Raw genomic sequence first — 8,144 nt, forward strand, 5'->3', positions numbered from 1 at the left:
ATCCTAATAGGCAAATACTTAAGAATACCTTGATGGTTAAGATTGAGTAAATTTTATGTTATGTATATTTTACCGGAATTTAGAAAAAAAGAATACTTTGTGTTTTTCAGGTACCAAGATGATTCTTTACCCTGCAATGTGTCTGGACTGAGTCTCTCCATAACAGGTAATTTTCTCCCTGTGTTTGTCAAACGCAGGATGTGTGAGGAATGCTGGCATAGATAAAAGCTCAGAGGGGGCTGAGAAGAATAGTCAGCTGATGTCAGGAAAATCTCCCCAAAGCAGGGCCTAGCACATTACAGCAGATCAATAAATCTTTGTTGAATGAATTAATGAATTACTTCTAATCATCATTTACCACTGTTTTCATACTTGAAATTCTGGATCCTTTCATCCATTATTTATCCTGCTTCTCTGATCCATCAGTCAGAGATCAATTTGTCATAAGCCTTGAGAGGTAAGTCCTCTTGGATTCCATTTGGAAGGGAAAGAGGTATTCAACTAGTTTCTGTGTGGAGGGTTAATCTGAGAGACTGACTAACTCTCACCTCCTACAAAGGTTAGAAAAAGTTGTTTGAGCCTCCAGGAATTCTCTCTTAAACTCTGTGTGCACTTCTTATGGTAATAACATTCTCTTCCAATCTGGCAGCAAATTCAGTTTAACCTAAAAATATCAGAGGAAGACAAAGCAATATTTTCTCTCCTCAGTGACTCTGCAAAGAACACAGTTATGTTCTAAGAAAGTCTTAAAACAGAGCGCAAAAATCAAAATACATAAACAAACCTCAAAGCTTTCCTAAATGCACTAATATATTCAAATAGTACAACTCTGACACCAAGTGGTAAAAAAAGGTATAAGCACGTTGACCAAAAAATATTATAGCTGGTATTGTTATGGGGTATTTGGTAGAGCAAAAAATTTATACAGTCAGTGTTATGTTCCTGTCTAAGACTCACTGTCGATACCATCATCCATCTAATCATTTTTTAAAATAACGTTAGAATTTCTCTCTACATAGGGCTGCTATAAGAATTAAGTTAATTAAAAAAAAATTTTTTAATGCCTAGCCTACAATAAGTGCTAAATAAATATTAACTCTTGTTAGTCCCTAATTTCATGTCTGCTAGGTGATAGGGACCCTAAGCAAGCTGTCCTTGTCCTCAAGGTGCAGGAGTGAGGAAGAAAAACAAGGAAAAACCAAATGAAACAGTGTTAACAGGTGCTATAACAGACATGTTAAGTAGATTTGGGGAAGGCACACAAAAGGGAGAAATCAATTCCATCAGAGTGTTTTCTCTAAGAACTGCTCCTTCCTCAGATACAGACCTTTAGCAACTACATTAGTAATCTGTGACCCTGCTTTTTGGCCATGCATCACTGACCCAGAGTTGTACGCTTGTCTCAGGCTGGGCCCATCTAATATGTTCTTCTAGGAATTTGGATTTGAAATTTTGATATTTTCATTAGTCTGAGATGTCCACTTGAGCAAGGATGTAAACAGTTCTCTGGTAAGGTGGTCATGTGTACAGAGAAATAGGAAAAGCCTGCCTGTGGAAAAAAACAAAACAGAAGTACAGAGAGAGGCAGAGATGAGAGAGAGTTCATGTGTCTCCAGAGAAACAGAGGATCTTCTTTTGAGGAACAAGCTGTTAGGTGTCCTAATGGTCCTCCAAGACTTGGTTCAAGATCCAAAAATAGCGTGACCTGCACCCTGCCCTTGAGTTTTGAGAGACACCCCTGTATCCTTATAATAAATTTGCTTTCCTTGCTAAATCTTGCCTTAGTGAGTTTGTTATTTTCCACTAAAATAATCTTAGCTTAGACACTGGATAAGTTCAAACATTAACTTCCCATCCAAAATGTTCCTCAATAATTCTAATTTTATTCTTTTAAATATTTGGGTACCACTGTTACATAATGTAATTCTATACCAATTTTTTACCAGTGGAGTGACTGTATTTTTATAGGATGTAAAATGCTATCAGTCTTGATTCTTTGATTGAGAGAAAAATATTTATGAAAACTTACAGAGAAAAAAGATCATTTGAACTTAAAATTTTACAAATGTAATCATTTCACAATATATATTTGTATCAATTATCATACTGTACACCTTAAATATACACATTGTTATATGTCAATTTTATCTTAATAAAGCTGTAAAAAAAAAACTTCATGATAAAAAAACTTTAAAAATAAATAAATAAAATTTTACAAATATTTAACTTGAACATTGTTCCTAGTTAAATTAACATATAGGCAAAACATGCAAGTTTATGCCTCACAAGCGTAAAATATTAAGATGGAATTGATAGAAAAAAATCATCTGGTGTAGATATCAAGTAAGGAAGAGTGTTAAATTGCTGGCAACCAGGCCTCCACAGCTTATGCATGCCACCATAGTCATTCTATTTAAGAAAAAAAATAAATCAAATTTTGTAAGTAGTCTTTAAATCTAGACTACACAGAAAGGTTTAAGAAAGAAATCATCTAAAGCAGTGGTCCCCAACCTTTTTGGCGCCAGGGACCATTTCCGTGGATGGGGAGCGGCAGATGAAGCTTCCCTCGGTAGTCTGCTGCGCACCTCCTGCTGTGCGTCCCGGTTCCTAACCACTCCGTCGCCCCGGGCGGCTGGGAACTCCTGATCTAAAGCACCATCTCCAAAAGACATTTCCTTTGTCTACTTTTTTCTTTTTTTTTTTTTTTTGCTCAAACATAATTTTTACACAGATCATAATAAATGCACAATTTTTACCTAGCTTTTTTCCCTAATAATTTGTGAATATTTTCCTCATAATTAAGCAATCTCAAAAATATCATTTTTGGTGATTGAAAGATGGGGGTAGTGGTAGGAAAAATAGAGAGCTTGACTATATAATCTGAGCCTTCTTTGGGTACCCCAAGTATCCTATTTTTATATGGTACCTCTACAGACACACACATACACACACACACACACATTCCCCTGTGTCATGCATAAATAGGGACAACAGGCAGGGTCACATTTCTGTGAGTAGTCTGCTGGCTAAACAGGAGTAGAAAGGAAGTGAACATACCAAACCATTGTTCTATTCTAAGCTTGGTTTACTTCTATGAGTTCCTTGAATATAGGGCCATGTTTTATTTATGTGTTTGTCCCCCCAAAAGCATTTATCCTAAAGTACACATGAATGGCAAAAGAAAAATGCGTATTCTCAATTTAGGATAAAAGGTCTCTTTCAGCTATCCACTCAGTTCCGTCCAACCTTTCACATCCAGATGTAATCAGCTAGAACTGCTATTCCACATTTTTTGTAAGTTCCTAACCTTCCTCAATTCTTCTACATATCTACTAGGTGGAGCTTAGTTCATTGTCACCTCTGCTTTGATGTTTGTTTCTGCACAATCTATTTCTGTTTTGTACCAAGAAGACTCAGGCATGAAACTCAGCCTTTTACTCAATTCAAAACACACACACCATACCACATTCCCCCAAAGAGAAGAGAAAGAGAGGGAAAACTTGCTTAACAAATTTCTTATGATTCCAGTAGAATTTACTGAGGATTGAGAGAGAAGATGTGTCTCAGGAAGGATTTTCATAGTATAAACACAAATTCAAATGGCCTAGTGGACATTGCTGTCCTGAAAAGTCCGTTTAAGATTATACCGGTAATTTTTCACCAGTTGTTTTGCTCTTCTTAGGTCCAGTCTCAAGCCATTCCCTTTCATCTCCATCCTATTTCTCATTTCTTTCTTTCCAAATTGCCCCAAGAGCTCCAAATTTTTCTTCCTCTATTATGGAGCACTAGTCAACAAACCTAAGAAGTGATAAGCAGAATAATAACACCTCTAGTTTAACAGGATCTAAACTTCTGGTTTTTAAACAAAGAATAAAGTAGGCAGCTCCCTCTTCTCCTCCCAGAAATCATTTAAATCCCGTTAAGATAACAAGAAAAAAAATGTATAATTCATCTTTGAGGAGAATCGAGACAGCCAATATTTAAACCACGGTATAGTTGCAGGAGAGGAACCAGAGAAGATAAAATAAAGTCAGAAGGAAAGAGAGGACATCTGTTGTTTAAAAGCTCAGAAATAACCAGCAATGTACATTACTCACAGGTAAATGACACCACATTTATTAGAATTCTCCAGAGAAACAGAACCAGTAGGATATTTTACATATATAAAAGTATATAAATATAACATATATAAAAATATTATTTTTATTATGCTTATATATGTATAAACAGTTGTATTGCAGGGAATTGGCTCATGGATTTATGGAGGCAGACAAGTCTTAAGATGTGCTGGGTCGGTAAGCAAGCTGGAGACCAAAGAGCCACTGGCTTAGTTTCATTCTGAGTCTAAAGACCTGAGAACCAGGAGAGGTGATGGTATAGCTCCCTTCCAAAGGCAAGCAGGCTCCAGACCCAAAAAGATGTTACTGTATGTGTCCAAAGACAGTCAGGCAAGAATTCTTACATGGGGTGGGATCAGCCTTTTTCTTCTGTTCAGGCCTCCCACTGATGGAAAGAGGCCCATCCACATTAGGAGGGCAAACTATTTTAATCAGTCTCCTGATTTAAAAGTTAATCCCATCAAAAACATCCACAGAAACACCCCAAATAATGTTTGATCAAATACCTGGGCACCTCATGGCCCAGTCAAGTTGACACATAAAATTGACAGACACACATTGAGGTATAAAACTGAGATCATTTGTCAAAAACAGGAGACACAGCAAACACAGACTGGTAACAAAATCATTCCTTTTGCTCCAAAAAGCAGAAAAGGAAGGGCTAAATGACAAATAAAACAGACAAACCCAATTTGTAGAAAAGAGTCTGTCCCTGTGCCAGTGGGACAGGAAGGGAGGGAAGCAGGAAGGTAGGAAGAAATGGGGGGAGGGAAACAGAGAGGAAATGAGAGGATAAAGGAGGGGGACAAAGACTAGGCTTCTAAGGAAAAATTTTCAGACCTGGAATAGGCCCTGATGCCTTTCCCACATAGGCCTCCAGCAAAATCTGGACCTAGAAAAATTCACTTGTTTCACAGATGGAAAGTCAAAAATGAACCAGAAGAGAATTCATACACATAATATTATATCAGGAAGGGGGTGAGGAGATGAACAGTAAAAATAGGGGAGATGAGGAGCATTCGCCAAAAACTACTGTCATGGGCGCATATGAAAATTACAATAAAACATTCTGCCACAAGCTTTAAAACATAATGAAATAATGCTTGTATTAAGCAAGAATACAAAACAATGATAAGAAAGAGGTAATGAGACAATCATAAACCATAAACCATTAACTAATAAACCATTAGCCAACTTAACTAAGAAAAAAAGGAGCTGGAAGAAAGCATAAATATAGAAAATATAATAAGTGGAAAATAATCATAGGTTAAAAAAAAGAAATTGAAATAATCTTGAGACTAATTTGTCCACATCAAATACATTTTAAAAATTGAATAAAATGGATAATTTTCTATGACAGTAAAATTTACCAAAATAGACTCCAGAAAAAGAGAAAATCTAGATAAACCAAGGATCATAGAAAAAAAAAGAAAACTGTTAAAGAGAACACTCAAAAAAAAAAACAAAACAAAACAAAAAAGCCCTGATGAATTCACAAGGAAATGTTACCACATCTTTAAAGAATAGATTATTACAATACTATTAAATTGTTCCAGATCATAAAGAAGGAAAGTTTAACATGATTTTTTATGAACCGAACAGGACACTGATACTAAAACTTAACAAAGATTGCACAAAAAAGAAAACTATAGGCCACTATTATTTATAAATATTAATTTAAAAATCCTAAGCATATTATTAGCAAAGAGAATCCATCAGCACAGTAAAGGAAGAATGCACCGTGATCAATTGTGGTTTATTCTAGGAATGCAAAGATGAAACAATATTTCAGAGTCTTTCTAAATATGATGCAAACCCAGAAACCAGAAAATAAAAGTTTTATAAATTCAACCACCTTTTAAATATCTAAAATATTGCAAATTAAAGCCACCATAAACAAAAATACATTGCAGAAAAATGTTTATAATTCATATTACTAAAAAATGACTAATATATCTGTATTTATATCTATGTTTTATAAATCAATAAGAAGCCCAACAGCCCTATAGAAAAACAGGCAAATTGTATGAGGAGACAGTTCACTAAAATGTGAATACAAATGGCTCCTTTTCTACTGAAAAAGTGGACTACCCCTCTCATGATAATAAAAAAAATGACTCTGAGTTAAATTTTCACCTATCAAAATGGCAAAGACAAAATCACTGATACACTTTGCTTGACACACTACTGCTAGAAGGTAGATTGCCACACCCTGTATGGAAGGCAGCTCAGTATCTATCACAATTCTAATTGTACCTATCCTCTGACCCAGCAATTGCACTGTTGGAATTTATCCTGCAGGTATATTCATTGATTTGCAAAATGATGGCTGTCCAAGATTAATCACAGCAGTATTGTTAATACTATTAAAAGTTTAAAAATAACTTAAATGCCCACCAATAGGGCCTAAGTAATAGATGATGGTGCATGATATAATGTAACGCCAGGCAGCTGGGAAAATGTGGGATGTATCACAATACACTACAAGAATGTAACATGTTAGTTAATTTTTAGAACTACAAGAATCTGGTCTTTACTTCCTGCCTTGTGCAACCTCATGTATTCCTGAGTCACCAGTTGTTTATTGTCCTCTGACAAAACATCAGCAAAGTTAACACCAGTGCCCTCCCCCATCTTTTGCAGCTGTACCCATTAATGAAGAGATGTGCACTTTGATGAATATATTTCACTTGAGTAGCCTCAGAACACATTTATGCTTGCTGACCTGGGTGAGCGCAGTAGTAATTCACTTCTGCATCTCTGGGCTACTGAGCAGGAGTCACACACTGCTTGTTCTCCCCAAGTATGTTTCAGGAAATCCTTTGTGATTTCTATGCCATTAATATTCTATGTTTCAATGCTGGTCTTTTGATTCAAAGAAATTAGTTTGGTTATTTATCCAAAGGATAAATAAACATGGAAATGAAAAACTGCCAGCAGATGTTAAAATTAAGTACATTTTCCTGGGATTCCAGGACAGTGAGTGGTCTGGTAGTTAAGGGTTCATAACCTTAGTTAAAATCACAAACTCTAAACCAAATGTTGATCATGTTAACCCCTGTACTCATTCTCAAGCCTACTTTCTTCTGATATAGTTTTCCCAGACTATCTCTATGTTAATGGCCAAGATGGCAAACCAACCTATCCTTTTAAAAGAATTCATCTAATTTGAGAGATCAGCATAAATTAAATAAAGACAAACCATCAGCACAAATACTATACCCAAAAATACACTTTATCAATCTTGTATCAGTACTGGACTATAGTTTCAACTTCTTGCTTTTAATCTCCTACCATGCCTACTCCAATCCTAAAGAAAATACTTGTGTACTAGTAAAGAGCTGTGGCAGGAAGTAAGGTGAGTGGGGGGAAGAAAGAAGGAGAATTTTATTGACTTGAAAAATAAGTGTGATCTTAACATTTTGCTTACAATTTGCTAATAATCCTGATCTGAAGGTAATTTAAACCATGATTAGAAATTAGTAACATTTTTAAAGACACTGAACATAAGTCTATATGTTTACATACCAATGAAATTATTTGCATAAAAGTATTTTTTATTGTGCAAAAGAAGCATATGTAAGGTATTAATTCTATCATAATAATTATCATTATCAAAATTGACCTATTCTATGTAAGAAGTATTAGATTTAACAGCAGATAAAGCAAGGAATTCAGAAACACGTATTTCCTCCATTAAAATGTTCCATATCTTGAAGTGATTGCTCTGTGACACCAAAGAGTATGTTTGTGTATACAAAATACTTGATGCTTAGCACCTGGGGTTCTCTGGACAGACTTCAAGGGGATTCATAAGCCCTCTTTGTCTTTTTTAGTATCAAGAACATTTTCCTTATTTTTAAAATATCAACTCAGATTTAAGAAATCAATATCATACTTGATGAAAACTCAAAAATTATTGCTGTAGTTAAGGTTAAAAAAAAAGACCCTGCCATCACGCAGATAAAGTAAGGACTGAGTTGTAGCTGCCACAGCAACATTTAGTCTTGATCATTTGATGTTTGT

Source organism: Globicephala melas, chromosome 14, assembly GCF_963455315.2.
Source record: "Globicephala melas chromosome 14, mGloMel1.2, whole genome shotgun sequence".
NCBI lineage: Eukaryota > Metazoa > Chordata > Mammalia > Artiodactyla > Delphinidae > Globicephala > Globicephala melas.